Raw genomic sequence first — 16,983 nt, 5'->3', positions numbered from 1 at the left:
GCACTTGGGAAGCACTTTTATCCCAAAGTTCCATGTTTTACTTTATCAAGTTTTTTCAATATTATGTGTTTATTTCCTGTCTTCCAGTTACTGTTCTCTCCTTTTGTAATTCTTATGAAAAGAATATTTTAAATTCTATATCTATGATTCCTACCTCTTAACTATGTTTTCAAAGTACTTATTCTTTTGCTCTTTGGCTCTTTGGTGATAAATGTTGGACAATTCTCTGACTCAATATTTCTGTTCAACAATTTACTCTTCTGCTGCCTCCATTCTGCTACTGAGAATTGAGTTTCTGTTTATACCCATAATTATATTTTTTACATTCTAGTTTTTCCTTTTTCATGAAAAACTATTCTTTCCTCCTGATGAAATATGCTTTATTTTTATCTATGTATATGAGTTATATTTATTTTAAGTTTACTATACTACTTTCTATTTTATGGTATTCATTTTCCTTAAATATGAGTGGTGTGAATGTGTGTGTGCACATGGGGGTCTTTGCTAATTTTCAACCTGATATTGCATGTTCACCTGTTGATAGGTGTGTGTGTGTGTGTGTGTGTGTGTATCTTTGTGTTTTAATGTATTCTTCAGCCAGTGTTAGGGGAGTGATTTATTCAAATAGTCATACCTACTTGACTTTGTCACTTCATTATTCTTTAAATTACCTAATCCACTGATGACACTTCTCTGTTTCCCATACCCACATGTTATTGTAATTCTAAAATACCCCTGCTTCACAATTTCTAGAGATGTTTTTGAAAATGAGTATGCAGATACATGTACCTAGTCTTACAGTTTAATCCATTTCTTGTATATAATGTTATAATAATAAATTTATTCCAATATGCAAGACTCATATTTATTAAGTGTGTATAATGCATAGAGAGTTTTTTGCTGGTTAGTAGGAAATATAAAATATAGAAAGAACTCAGAAAAAAAGAACTCACAGTGTAGGGAGATGGACAAACATGTAAACAGCTCATTATAACATAAAATGGCATGTAGGAAGATAATAGAAATATGTAGAAAGTATATAGTGTGGGCCAACCATGTGTCAAGGGAAGGGGTGGGAACAGTTTGGTGGCAAGGAGTATTTTATTACTAACAATACTTAATGGTGGTGATTAAAGCAAGCCAACAGTTTTATTATTTTTAAAAATTTTTCACAAACTAACAAAAACAAGACTTCTAGCCTGCACAGGTGACAGATCACTCCCACTGTTCCTCCTTGTTGTGCCAATTGTGGAGGCTCATAAAAGCCAGTGATGTGCTGCTCTGCTGGGCCTCATCACTTTAGAGATGAAAATCTTTATAAGTTGGCATGTTAGAAAAGGTGAGGTTTGAGAGGAGGTGATAAGACACAAGAATCGTAAAAGCTAGACACGAACGCTCTTATTGGTGATTTGGGTACTGAGGATGAAGGTATGGACAGAGTCTAGGGTGACTCTTAGGCGTTTGATTGGCAAGACAAGTAAAAAAGGAAGGGCAGGTTTACTGGGATGAAGCATGCAGTGAATATGAGATACCCACAGAGCACTCAAGAAAGTAAACTAATAGCTCCTTCTAGAAACAGATTCTGAATTTCAAGACGGAGATCTGGGTTAAAACACAAATGTTGTTTTAGTAACATGTTATCAACAAATGATGCCCAGGTGTTTTGACGTGAGGAGAATAACCTGAATTGCTTGCTTAAAATGTGGATTCTAAGGCCCTCTCCATTTAGAAACTTTCATTCAGTCAGACACAGATGGGACACAAATATCTGCAGTTTTTAAAAGGCGAGTTGATTCTGTAAAGGTGGCCGTCTGACAACACTTTAGAAAATTCTGCTATAAATACATCAAATCAATGGCCTTGTCTAAAAAGACCCTTTTCTACATGGCACCAGCAACGCAATAAAATTTGTCAACCCCATGACTAGTTATCAACTTAATCTAGCTCCCACAAATTTTCACCAATCCATTAGTTGTCTCCTTTTTTATACCAATATTTATAACATTTTGGTACCATTTTAGAAAAAAAATAGTGAATATGCTTATCACATGGTATCTTTTCAAGAAAATAGAATGTGCAAATACATATTTACATAATTGATATTATTCAAGGGCTAAATATTTGCACACTTTAAATAAGGTCAAAGTGAAAAATGCAAGTTATCGACAGTTAGAGAGACCAGTATAGTTACCTTACTTTTATACAAACAGAAAAGAGCTGAGCTTACAAGGATATATTTGAAAACGTGAAGGAAACACTTTGGAAAATTTGGGAGAGGAAATGAGGATTTTAGGGACAGTGACTTAAAAGGATGGGCAGGATTGGAAGTGAGAATGCCAGTATTTTAGCTTTTTTATGTGTTGCTATAAATTCTTTGCAGGAAGAATTTGAATTGCCTATAAATAAAATAACTTATGCCCTCTCATTTCCCTCTGCAAATATCTATAATGTCTCTATGATGAGCGATCCCAAAGAGTTGCTGCTACACAGAAGGAAAGAGATGAATATTGCCACCGACAAGAATTGATACACTGTTTTTATTTTCTCAGACATCTATTAAAATTATCAATGGATCAATTTATTTTCTGTAGATTCAAAAAAGTAATGTTAAGTAGCAGGCTCTGGAAGCTGTGGGAATCTTTTCCATTTATTATTTCTGCACTACCTGGGAAAATATGTTCCTTTGTTGTATTAAATTGTGGTACTGGAGTTAAGTCTTTCAATTGAAAAGAAAACAAGAATGCTGGAGAAGGAGCTTGGGAAAGTATTTCAACAAGTTATTTACATATTTTCCAAAGCAATTGCCAATGTCTGGCAAAGGAGGGCAAAATTATTTTTATGTATTCTGGAGGGATTAATGGGAGGCTTTATATGTTACATATCAAACCTATCTCATATAAAATACATAGCACTATTTTAAGAAGTTCAAAAGGGTTCTTTCTGGCTACATAAATAAAACTAGAACTTGCAGGAAATACAATATGTTCATCCATTATCTGAATGTTGCTTTGTTTTGTTTTTGTTTTGTTTTGTTTACAAGACAACTGTTTCTGCTTCTTGTCTCTTCAACTATAATAATTTATAGGCAAATTGAAGCTGGACAAATAGAACCATATCACTGAAGCTGATGTACAATGTCCATGAGGAAAACTTCACAAAACTAGAAAATGTAGTTCTAAGAATAGAAGACTACGAAGGTTGTCTCTCAAATACCTTTAGGGAGCGGAATGGAGGTAATGCCTTAGTGATTTATCTATTCTTGATTTAAATTCAAGGAAATGGACCAAATAGAAATGAGGGCCCACAGTTATACATGTGGAATGATTTAGTAATAAAATGACTGATAGGTATTCAAATATTTTATCAAGGGAAGTTATTAAAAATAGGACAAACCACAAACTCTGCATTACCCATTGTTAAAGCCTAAGGAGTAATTTTTTAGAGGCAGAAAAAAACTCGATTACCTGCTATAGTTTTCCTAGACCTAAAATTTTATGATTATTTATAGCAGTTTTTCATGTACAGAAAATATTAATGTTTGTTCCAGAGGTCTTTCCTGACTCCAACCCTATAGCAGGCCTCAGGCTGCATGCCCTTCCATCACCATGATTTTTAAATTCGTTTGGCCTCATTCATTATGTACAGTCCATAGTCAGGTGCCATTGATTCACCCTGCAGAGACTTTGTCTTTTCCAGTTCTCCCTCTCTACTCTACAGACAATTTCTCATCCCAGCCTCTGTGTTCTCCCCTTTGGAGACATCAACATTGCTTTCCTACCCTACAGGCTACTTCCAGCTGGCAATGGTATCAACATTCTTCCAGTCACTTGAAAATGAAATATGAATTAGTTTTGACATCTTCCTTCCTTTCTATCCACCTCCATATATCATCGGAGACCAGGTCAATTCTTTCTTCCTCATGTGCCTTGAATCTTCTATTTGCCATTTTCTCTGTGTACAAGCTGAACTTCTGTTCCTCTAATATGGACTTTCTTAAAATTGTTTAAAGGTTCATAGCTTTCCTAAAATTGTTTAATGGTTCATGGCTTAAGTCTCATTAAAATAAACATCATTAAAATCTATCTTACATCACATAAACAATGGTCTACTTACTTCAAACTATGTGTGATCGTTAAAAAAAAAATCACAGGATCCCTAAATAATTTAAATAATAAAACAGTGAAACATGAGCTTAAGGTCAGACTTTCTAGCTTCCAGTCTTGTTTCTGCCACAAACCTGCTTTGTGATCTTGGATTTTGTGTACTCATTTGTGCTATGAGCAAGTTAATAAGCTTCAAGGACCCCCTTTCTCTTAAAGTCTAGAATCCTCTGATAAATTTCTTTGAAATGAGATCCATTAACTACTGAGACTTGCTCTTCCTGGCTCTTTTTTCTGTGGCAACTATCTTAGTCCATGTGTATTGCTATAAAGAAATACCTGAGACTGGTTTTTACAAAGAAAAAAGATTTATTTGGCTCATAATTCTGCTTGCTGGATGATTGGCCATCTGGTGAAAGCCTCAGGCTGCTTCCACTCATGGCAGATGGTGAAGGGAAAGCCAGCATGTGCAGAGATCACATGGCCAGAGAGAGAACGAGAGATGGGAGAGGTGCCAGGCTCTTTTTCATAATCAGCTCTCACAGAAACTAATAGAGCAAGAACTCTTTACCACCAGGACAGCAGGACAGCACCAAGCAATTCATGAAGGATCTGTCCTTGTGGCCCAAACACCTCCCATTAGGCTCCACCTCTAACACTGGGGATCAAATTTCAACATGAGGTTTTGGGGGGATAAATATCCAAACCATAGCAGCAACCATGTCCCATGTCTTCTGGCCCCATTTCCTTCTAGGACCAATAATTTTTCTCAGCTTCCACCTTAGAGGTTTTCCTTCATTTACTTTGGTGTTCTTGTTGTACTGTATTTCTCTTGTATTTTCTCTTCCTAGATTATGCATACTCACACTGCATTTGGATTTTTCTAATATCCTGCACATTTACCCATCAGAACATTTATCATGGGGTGTTGGGACGATGTTTTACTCATGCATATTTCCAGTGCCTGGCCTAGGGCCTGAAACATAAAGATGGCTCATTAATTTCTTCAAGGGAACTAAGCCGAGAAGGTAAACACTATGGCACCACAAATGATTGCATCGCTTGGGCATTGTCAATTCAAATGGATCCATGGCAATTCTACTATAATACAAGCAGAAAGCTGGTGCTTCTTTCTCATGGCCCTTTTTTTCCAATGAAACTGTCCCCAAGGTTTGATTTTAAGTGATCATTCTTCTTCTCTTTCCTCTCCAAAGCATCGTGATAGCAAAAACATTATTTGAGGCACCAAAGGAGGACATCAAATCTAACAAGCAGGAAACATAGTAAATATTCTCAGGCTTATCACTTACTTAGGTCTTTCTGCATGTTTTATGTAATCAGATTTTTTAAACAAGCCTTAAGTAGATGTAAATTCTAGGCCTTTAGATTTTTGGTTGACATGGGTGATAAGAGAAAGTTCTACATTTTATTGACTGATTATATTACATTATGAGAATAAATACAGGGTAATTCTGAAAGTTTGGTCTCTTGCTATTAGTTTTATCATTTTGATATATAAAAACATAGACGGTTGGGGTTTGAAAGAACCTTAAGAATCTTGTAGTATGACCTCACCTAAGCTGGGTTACTACAGCACACTTGATTTGCAAGATTTGATAGGTGTTCTGAGAAAAATTTTTAAAGATTTGAGAAGAAAAAAAAAGAAATGAAAGTTCTGTGAGTAACAATATTCGGGAAATGCCAAGTTTTTAACATCAGACTTGTTTTTCTTGTATTTTTAATGCTTTAATATGATAATAGGCCTAATGAATTTTCAAGACTACACCCCGCAATGTTTTGATTATTGAAATATTTCTTAGTGAAATGCATATGAATATCCTTCAGACGAGTTTACTGAAAAACATGTTTGGAAATTCTGAGACCCAAAAGAGTATAGCTTATCTATAAATACAGATGATTAGTGAGTCCTAGAACCAGAACCTAGAACACTTAGAACCTCTCTTTCTTTCTCTTTCCATGACATCACGTATTCTGACACCAATCTGTACTGCTTTCCCATATTTTATGCTACTTTAGATACAAGGACAACACCCAAGAACAAAAATTACTTGGTAACAACAATCATATTTAGACAGTATTTTAAAAATTTTGACCCATTCCTAGTGCCAGTACTGTTACCTGAAAAAGCAAAAATTGCTACTCAATTAAAAAGTCTTAAAGATTTCTGGCAAATTATTTATAACATTGGGAAAAAACATAAAAATAAGTCTGAGTAATATTTTATATGTGTGTATATATATGTACTTACACATGGTGTTTATAAACTGCCCCATTTTTAGTTTTTAAATAGATACGAATTCTTGATTTTTAAATAAATATGTCAATTAAAATAGTTTCCATTATATAAGCAAATCAGAATCTGTGGTAGACTCTAATCTCACACAGATTTATCATTTTTATTGTGCTGTGCAGAATAAATCAATTAATTTACATTTTTAAAATTATTCTTTGGAGACAAAATATCAGACTAGTCAACTTTTCAGTTCAACAGTGATATGTGATTTGATGTATCTTGCTAGTCTAAATTCGAATTTGCATTAAATTTTCCAAATAGGAATGTTTTTTTAAATGGAGTTATGATGGCTTATCACCAGGAATTAAATAAATAAATAAAACTACGCATTGTTTTTGCAATGGCAAAATGCTTAAAGGTCACCATTAACAAATAGGAAAAACATGTCGCATAGTTCAAAAGAAATGGAAACAAATTTGACCATAAAAATGACTTCTGCTCTTGTATGTCTGCAGAAATCTGGAAGACAAGTCAAGTCAAGACACCCGCTTAGCCTTTGACTCCACTAAGTATAGAAGACAGTTTATGTGAACAATGTTGGTAACTCCTCCATATTTAAGTAAAGAAAATACAATGTAAGAAAAATAGACTTATAGAATCCTATGCCTGAAATAAATGTAGAAAGAACATTTTCTGTCCTAAAAATAATTCTCTCCAATAAAGTAAAAAACCAATACCTATTGAAATATGTTTGGACAAATATTTGATTTAGAAAAAAAAAAAAAAGAAAATACCCCTTCCTTGCTTTGGAATCTTACTAGGCCCAAATAGATATATATTTTGGCATATAAAATCCCAAGACAGACAAACTCATCCAAATTGAGTGGGGTGGATTTGGGGTATGGAGGAGAAGAGTCCTTTCTAGGAGCGGTATCATCAAATGTCATGCATCACTCGTATGTTCACTCACCTGAGGATTAGGCTTTGAACATCTAGGTGCCCAGTCTGAAATCTTACATTGAAGAGATATTTACTGAAAAAGCAGTATGTGCCAAACATTATTCTAGGTATGGGAGATTCAGTAGAGAAGTAAACAAGTATAGTCCCTGTTTCAGAAGCTCACAATTTACCAGGAGAGATATTCCATAAACAATATCACACAATGGAAGTGCCATGAAGAAAATAAAAAAGAGTGATGCAATTGGTGGTTGGAAAGGGACAGTCTGAAGAGACAGCATCTGAAATGACAACTAGATGACAAGAAAAATCCATCCATAAAAGCTTCTGAAGGAAAGATATTGCAGGCAAAAAAGGATGGCAGATGCAAAAGATCTAAGGCAGGAGCGAACTTGATGTGCTTGAGGGAGAGATAAAGGGCTATGGGTTGGAAACACGCTCAGGAGGCAAGAGGGGCTATAGGATCAGGGGGTGAGACAGGCAGGACCAGATCATGCAGGGCTTTAAGCAATGAGATTTTATTCTATGTGTCTGAGAAGGTATTGGATGGTTTTATGCAGAGGAGTGGCATGATCAGATTTACATTCTTAAGAAGACTGCTTCCGCTCCTGTTTGGGGAATGAATAGTAGTCAGAAAAAGAAGGAAGGAAAACAGTTAGCAAGAGAGTGGCTTAATCCATTTGCAGTGGTGGCTTACAGACTTAGACTAAGGTGTTAATAGTAAAATTGCGGGAGAATAAGATAGATTCCAGATACGTTTTAGAGATTGAATTGCCTTGACATGCTGATAGAATCAATTTTGGGGAAAGTAAAAGAGAAAAATAAGAAACGTGCTTCTAGCTATTTGGCTTGAACAATTGAGTAAGTGCAGGTGGGAGGGCACCTTTACTGATACAGGAAGTCCTAGAAAAGGAAGGGATGTGTGTGTGTGTGTGTGCGCGCGCGTGCGTGCGCGCGTGTGTTTGTGTGTTGATGGAGATGGGCCATTTATCAAGACTTTTAAAAATATGTTGAGTTTAAGATGCCTATCAACATTTAAAAGAAGATGTCAAGTAGCATGTAGATCTAGGAGCCCAGAATTTATGAGAGAAATCTGGTTTGGAGATACGAATTTGGAAGTTATTATCATATAGACAGATATTTAAAGTTACAGATCTATAAGTATTCACCCAAGGAAAGCGCGAAGGCAAGAGGGCTCCTCCGAAGTCCTAGAGCACCAAAACATTTGAGCAGTCAGGAAGGTGAGGAGAAACCAACACCGAAGGCTAAGAAAAAAATAGCACTGTGTGCCCATCCGTGATCACGAATGGAAAGTGTGACCAGTCAACAGAGAGGGTGTTTCTCTTCAGCGGTGTTCACAACATGAGTTTTTGTCTTTTGAATGCAGTCCCCTAGGTCCTCTGTGGAGTAAATGATCTAGGATTTCAGCTTATTACACAGCTCTGGAATAAAGAGGCCCTCATGGCTAGAAATCTATGGACCAGTCTAACAAGACTAGATGATTTGGACCCATTTTTATGTTCACTTGAGGAAAAACACCAAGAGTGTCCGATCCCCATGAAGGGGAGGAGAAGGGAGAGAAAGAAAGGGAGAAAGGATGAAGCTCAAGGTTAGAAGGCCTCGCTGGACTGACCTTTTTAATGACATCTGGCTTTTCCCCTCCTATGCCTTACTCTGTAGCTTCCCTTCTGCAGATTACCTTCAGACACAGTAAGCCATGGAAAGGACCCTTTCTGTCACAAAGATAATAGCCATTTTCATGTGATCTGTTGTTGCGTTTTTAAGTTCTCGTGTCCTTGAATCAATTTTCTAATAACTAATTAGCATCCCTTTCAAAGTTCAGAAGCCTTGGAAAGGGCAGGCTATAGTGAAGTAGCTAATTTCTGTCTTCTGATTTTCAGTCCACACATCTGCTACTTTGCAATCTATCAGATTTCATGCAGTCCAGCTAAGATGTGATTTAACTAACAAGTATTCAAGCATAAGGTATGGTTTACTTCTGTTCTCAGCTATGACATTTGAGGAAGAGTGTATGATTGGAATCTTATGATCATACTGATGCTGGATTAATTCTCTACAACTATTTATTGAGGTAAAGGTTTATGAAAATAATCCATTAGCTTTGGCTGTCTCCCTTTTCTTTAAGGTTCTTTGGCGGGCTGTCATGAATATTAATGCTTGTTGTTACCACTTAATTCTTCTTCCTGTACCATTTCCTTCTCTGCAGCATCCTTTTTGAAATTCACAAGGCAGTCGCCTCTCACCAAATTCACCTAGAAAAACTGTATTTCTCAGGGCAACATAAATGTTCTGTTTAATTAAATGTTCTTATTAACAAGGGTTTAACCCAAAACAAAGCAAATAAAATGGTGAAATGCTCACCATTCTTATTTAAAACAATAATCCACACAGTGATAGTACTGGCTACCTGAGGAAAGCCTTGGTGTTTGACAATAAACAACACAGAGGGCAGAGGAAGAAAGGCTCAGTCTCCAGACAAGCCAGCCTTTGGTGTTGGAGCAGACAGGAATGATAACATAACTCCACCTAACAGAATACCCCGCCAGAATAGTTTGAATATTTAGGAGTTTGTTTTTTTCACATCACAGGAGGCCAAGAGATAGGTACTTGCTGTTCTCAGTTCTGGATCCAGGTCTGCAGAGATCTTGCAGCTTCCATTTTGCCCTTTGGACCCTGGCCATCATGTAAAGACCTGCTGGAGGAGAGGCCATGTGAAGAGAGTCCCCTGGAGGATGAGAGAGAAGCCAGGCAGAGAAGGACTGAAGAGCCCCAGCCAGCAGCCAGCACTGAATCCCAGACATGTGAGTGAGGCCACCTTGGATCCTCAAGCCCGGCTGAGCTGCTTTGGTTCACACCATGTGAGGCAGAAATGAGCCAGCCCCCACTGCTCCCAGCCATGATTCCTCACTCAGAATTATAGCAATAAAATAGTTATTGTTTTAGGCTACTAAATTTTGGGGTGGTTCATTATGCAGCAATAGAAAACAGAAACAGAAGGTTAAGCAAGTTCTTGTAGTGATATATTTCCCCTAGTAGAGCTCAGTCCTTTATAGAACTCTTTTTCTAACTTTTTACATCAATGATGTCCATTTAGATTGTTGTACTTGGTGTTATCAGACTCTACCAGTTGCTAGAAAATCAATGTGTATGTGTAAGTTTGCACACAATGCATATATATTCTTTGAATAAAGACCAAATACCTACTGATCTGCCAATGAATGTTAATAGCAAGGAAAGAATAATGATAAAATCCATGTATTTATTTCATTTTTATCTATTTTCCTAGTCTTGGAAACAAATTACTTACTTAAGAATTACAATCTTGTTTATATTAATAGTAACATCTGCCATGTTTCTTTGAAACTCCCCTTCCTAACCTCTATTCTGCATGACATAGCACTCTATAAGTAACACCAATGTTCACAATCAGGTTTTCATCCTCTACTTGAACTTTTTCAACCTGTTTTCAAGCCACTGGTTAATGTCATTTAATTTTTTTGAACAATATCAGGTAGATAGTACAGGTTTTATTAGCTCTATTTCACATATAAAACAACTAAGACATTGACCATTGCATAAAAAATCTAAGCATATGTAGCAATATAGCAACAAGACTCACTAGAGAAAAGTTAATCAAAACTTTCATTCAGATATTCCTCTTTTAGTGTGACGTTCTTTGCAAACCATAATTAAGAAACTTATGACATCTAAGTGTGCTGATATTTCATGGTGCTCTCTGTGTGTCCAAAAGAATTTAATTTTTTAAGAATCTTCAAAAAGAAATATACAATTAATTTACCTCAATGGGAAATACCTATAAAAGCAGGTATCTTACAGCTCAACACTCAGGGCCTATCATTGTTTTAGAAGCAAACAAAATCAGCTCGGCCTTACAAAAAGCTTTCCAAAACCATTAGGCCTGCCAAAATGCTCAGCAGCCTTCTATCAGCAAATTCCTATTTTTACCTACTTATATTTATCTAATCTACATTTTCATTTTGTCCCACCACATATTCATAAACTGAGAGAGAACACTCTGACCCCAAGATAAATACAACTCTGACAAAGATTTCCACCTCCCCCCGCCCACCCTCAACAAATAAAGAAAGAGAAACAGGGTCTCTATTAAATTTCCTGTTGGCCCATTGCCTTCTTCTTATGAGGCCCACCCTGGTCACATGATGCAGAAGAAGGAATACATAAACGTTCAGCTTTCATTTTACAACTATGGAGAAGAACCATAGCCTTGCATTTTGTAACCCAGATGTAATTAAGAAGATTACTGCTCAAATGTAAAACTGAAGCTTGTTTTTTCACATCTTTATTAGTCATATGAAAGAAAATGATTAGGTTTGCTTTGATTTCATTTAGTCGCTGGGAACACGGACTAGTGTTTGTTTTCAAGGCTGCCAATGTTTAAACCTTCCAAGCAATTTTGGATTCAACAACTGAACACATTAAACAGCTAATGTATAACACACTATGTCCTCAGTCGAAAACCCACAGCAACTCTAAAACATTTTAAACCATAGCTTTTGTCATGAAACTATTGTAAATCTATGTTCAAAATCTTGTTTAAATTTTGTTTAAACCTTTCTGCAAGAGGATGCCCTTTGAGAAATAATTTCTGGAAGGGTTTATATCAGAGGCACTTATTAAAGTCTGAACTGCAGTTATTGCTAGGGATTTAGTGAGGCTAATCACTTTATTTCAGTTTTGGAGTCAATATTCCTTGATTCACTAACTAGAGTGCTAAGCGGAGAAATAAGTCATCTGATTAAAGAGAATGAAGAAAGAGATTCTTAAGTTTTCAGCAGAATGACTTTTCTCCTTTTCTCCTTCCTCTGTTCTTCTTTTCCTTGTTCTCTGCCAATTTGTGCCACGTGGTTCAGACAAAAGTGCCTAGGAGGAAATCTACATGAAAAGGATGATCATAAGATTGATTTCTCAGAAGAATGACAGAATGTTGATCATTGATGTCGACTGAAGGGTTCGTGGCGGGGGGGTTCCTTATACTAATTTCCTATCTTGTATATTTTTGAAAAATTGTATAATGAAAAGTAAAAAATGTTTTCTTAGGCAAAAGTCAGTAACCAATTAACCAAAGCAGTTAACATAGTTAATGATTTCTGAGTAACAGAATTAATGCTAAATTTTCTACTGCCTACTTCCAAAAACAGACACTAAATTTTAACATTCCTTGCTCTGTACTGTCAAAAGCCCTAAGACGTTTTAATGTGAAAAGGACTTAAAGATTTGGTAAACTTAGGCTACTTAAAGGATAATTTGGCTCCAAAAGCATAAGTTAAAGCTTTTTCATATAGGTGATAAAGAACATTTGTGTTTTTTTAGAAGATTACCTTTTTAGTTTTATCGGCAAATAAAATGCAAATTTCTGTGTTTCAGTTATCTATTGCTGCATAACAAACTACCCCCAAACTTAATGATTTAAAATAACAGCCATTTCATTTGCTTGTGAATCCGTAGAGCAGGAATTTGCATAGCAAGAGTGTCTCTGCTCCACGAAAGCTGGAGTCTTAGCTGGGATGACGCAGATGGCTGGGAACCTGGTGGACAGCTCCGCTGGGGTCACAGGTCTGGGGCGTTGCTTCTTCCTGTTGGCAGGGCTTTAAGTACTCCTCCCCATGGCCTTGCCAAATATATAACTGGACATAGTCACAGCCCGGTGGTCTCAGGGATGGTTGGATTTCTTACACGGCAGCAGAATTCCCAAGAGAAAAAGAGGAAGCTGTCAGGCTTCTAACAGACAGCTCAGGACTGTTACACTATGGATTCCTGCTGCATTGTATCGATCAAAGCAAATCACAAGGGCCTACCCAGTTTTCACAGAAGGAGAACTAGATGAATCAGGACTCCTTACCTTAGTGGGGGTAAGGGAGGTATAGGATTGTGGGCAGCCATTTTTGAAGACTATCACGTAGTGGCTTTAAAAGAGCTTTGTATTTGGATGTATCTTGGACTTTGAATTTAAAGCACATTGGAAAGTACCATCACCTAGTGGCAAAATGTCCTTAGTTTTGGCAGATATCTAAAAGGGGAAGAGGGCTTTACGATAGTGAAATGGAAAATATCTTTAGTACCCTTTCTCACAAATTAAATAAAAATTACTAGTACAGTAAAGGCACAGAATTTAAGTCACATTACAATGCAGATGTGGGGGGAAATGTGATTTCTTTATTCAGTCTCTAACCTGGATTTGTTGCCCCAAATGACTATACACTGGTGAGTAGGAGAAAAAATATATTGAGTATGCATTTTGGCTTAAAGCAATGATCTGTAACCTAAACTGTCTGCTAGGTAATGTTCAGCCTTTCCTTGGGAAAGGTTCTAGATGGTATTCCCTGGACAACTTGGTCCCCCCCTTACTCCTGCTGGCTACAGATCCTAACTGCTGTGTTGTCCACCTGGACCAGTGATCCCCACCCATCCCAGCCTGTCTTGCACAATCAATCTCATTGCACAGCAGACTCCACAGCAATCCCATGATCATTTAATACAGCACTTATACCACTTGACAACTGAAGGCTGCCAGGAAAGCCTATCCCAGAGCCTCTCTGCCTGATTACCGTCTATGCAGAAAAGAGTCACAGCAAGCCTGAGACTGCTAGCCTTAGGCCAGCTTACAAGGTTATCCCATGGCTAGTGTCTAGGACTTGGATTTTGGGAGGATTTCCACCATATTAACTAATAAGAATGGATCACTGTCTCTCAACTATTGTGCAAACGATGTGGTTTTTGCTGAAGACCTGTTTTCCTTCTGGGAGCCTGGAATTTGGCAACTGCCAGGAAGAGGATACCTTCATGATCAGCTCCCAGTAAAAACTCTGGGCACTGGGTTTCTAATGAGCTTCCTGGTAAACAACATTTTACACGTGTTGTCACACCTCGTTGCCATGAGAATCAAGTACATCCAATGAGAGTCCACCAAGAGAGATTCTTGGAAGCTTGGATCTGGTTCCACCAAACTTTGTTCCAGGCCCTTTTTTTCTTTGCTGATTTTACTTTGTATCCTTTCACTGTAATAAACCATAACCGTGAGTACAACCACAAGCTGAGCCCTGTGAGTCCTCCTAGCAAATCCCTGAACCTGGAAGTGGTCTTGGGGACCCTCAGCACATTCTCTGCCACCATGAGACTTTGATATGGTGGCATCTCAGATTCAGAATGTATGGTAGAGCCTACAAGATAAGATTGGAGGAAAGCCAGAAAAGATGAAACTCAGTACTCACTTATCTTCACTTCTTTCTTCTCCTTCCTACCATTGCCTGAGTCTGGAAGGGGGATCACATGATTTACACTGCCACTATATCAAAATTTACTCCCTAAGGCAGGTAAGCCTGTCAATGACATCAGGGGCTAAAGAAGTAGCTTCTCTAGACTGGAATAGAAAGTCTTCTTTCAGGTCAATAGCCTGTCTTACAGGTTTTTTTCTCACTGCATAGTCGTAGGTTGCACATTGAATATCATCCGTCATGTTCTATCCACAGTCCCTGTGCAGACGGATGCTTTGGGTGGAATGAATTAAGAGAGCTTACAACTGCAAAAGTAAAGGACTAAGGCACAATAAAACGTTTCAAAATATTACCTCCATTATATTAACTTAAAGTTCATTGCTTTTGTTCATATTAAGGTAAATAAAACTTTAGTATGAACAAAAAAACTAAATGTGTGTGCATATACTATATATGTATGTGTGTATATATATGTACATATATGTATATATATGTACATATATGTATATATATGTACATATATGTATATATATGTACATATATGTATATATATGTATATATGTACATATATGTATATATATGTATATATGTACATATATGTATATATATGTATATATGTACATATATGTATATATATGTATATATGTACATATATGTATATATATGTATATATGTACATATATGTGTATATATGTATATATGTACATATATGTGTATATATGTATATATGTACATATATGTATATATATGTATATATGTACATATATGTATATGCATACACACACACATCACCTCAAGTTAATAATATATGGTTTTCTTCAGTTTTCACGTGTTAGTTTGCAGAACTAATTGAGGTTTTGCCATTACTTTTAATGTCAAAAACACACAATTGCTTTTGCACCAGCCTAATAATTTTACTTCATAAATTTTATCTTCTGTTTTTCAATATAGAAAAGAGATTCACCTAATCAGAGCAAACCCACTGGCAAATTTTCTCTTGTAAAGCAATTTTAAATAAAATACTAAATTTAGAACATCACTAAAAGGCTCTGTTTAATATTGTACGTGATCCGACAAGTTTTTAATATATTGAGTCAAAAGTAAATTTTACCGACGATCCAAAAATAATAATCAGGCTGAGTCATCAGTTTTACCTGGGATGGCCATGAGCATGAAGAAAAGGACATTAAAATAAAGCAACTAGTGATGAGAACATTCCCGTAATGGCGAGTGCCATGTCCCTGGGAGAGCACATATCCTTGTAATAACCCCTTCTTCAAACTCAGTCTCTCTTTACCTTCTTTGCTTCCAAAACAGCCTTCTCCCCTGCATACTAAATAAGGAGATAAATGCACTCAAGCAAGCAAGCATTACCTGGATTCCACGAGGTGAAAAATAGCGTGGTGAGGGTCTTTTGGAGGAGGGTAGTTGTTCTCATGCAGCATAGTCTGATTTTAGTATCACCTGCTTTGATTTGGAATTAAGGAGAATCCAAAAATAAATGAACTGGCTCAGAACCACTTGATGAAAATAGTGTTGAAAGGCCCTGTCTTCAGCTGGCCAGCACGCTGCAGAACCATGGCTGGGGTCCCCACCTCCCTCCTATTTCTCTTCCTATGTGAGAGCAGCTCATTCCTGCTGCCAGTGCATATTTAACATGAAATTCTTCAAGTACCACTGCAAAGCATCCAGCAAACACACCACCTCTAAAGTTAGTCTTACATATGTAGCCAGAGACATGGATAAATATAGAGACCTAGAAATACATACAGAACGCCAGAAAAACGTGCTCTGGGCCAGAAACATATTGTGAATATGCAAATATCTCAGTGTCTGATACTGACGCTCTGCCCTTTAGCACTTGCCTAACTCCATCTTTCTCTCTTTTTCTCTTTGCACCATGTCCCCCCTCCACCAGTATCTTCCCATCTGTTTATTTTTTCCAAACTTTCGTTTTAAAAAATATGGTAGCACCGCTTAAAAATAAGAAAAATATGGTGCCACAAATACGGCTGCCAGGTGTAACATATGATGCTGCTTCTGAGAGTCGGGGAACAAAATGTATAAAGGAGGCTGCATTCAAATTTTCTTACAAAGGTTACCGGAAATGGATTTTATCCATTTTATCTGAACTCTGTTCCTTCCTGGTTAGATTTCAGGTCTGCTTTGTACTTTAAAGAAATTGTATAATCCAGGCCTTGTCATCAGCTTTCTTAATTTATTTCCCTGAAATGACAGGCCTGGCAGAGGCAAGCCTGCCTCTCAAATGTCTGGATTACAGTGTAGCTATGGAAACAGGTGTTAAAGGGGCATGGATGTCAAGTTACACTGGTACTTTGCACATCGCGTTCTATGCGGACAGCATGTTATTTTACATGCTGACCCATGCAACTGCATC

At 37.0% G+C, this 16,983-nt stretch overlaps 1 long non-coding RNA gene across 1 annotated transcript in view; it reads right to left on the bottom strand.

Annotated features, from left to right (window-relative positions):
- LOC129524679 (uncharacterized) overlaps positions 1-16,052 on the bottom strand; it is a 48,624-nt gene extending 32,572 nt beyond the window's left edge. The window contains exon 1 of the long non-coding RNA XR_008668539.2: positions 15,960-16,052. This is a non-coding gene — a long non-coding RNA (uncharacterized lncRNA). The remainder of the gene's footprint in view (positions 1-15,959) is intronic.
- Between the last annotated feature and the right edge of the window lie 931 nt (positions 16,053-16,983).

Source organism: Gorilla gorilla, chromosome 13 (assembly GCF_029281585.2).
Source record: "Gorilla gorilla gorilla isolate KB3781 chromosome 13, NHGRI_mGorGor1-v2.1_pri, whole genome shotgun sequence".
NCBI lineage: Eukaryota > Metazoa > Chordata > Mammalia > Primates > Hominidae > Gorilla > Gorilla gorilla.
The sequence above is the reverse complement of the archived record's forward strand: the minus strand, read 5'-3'. Positions and strand labels throughout refer to the sequence as shown.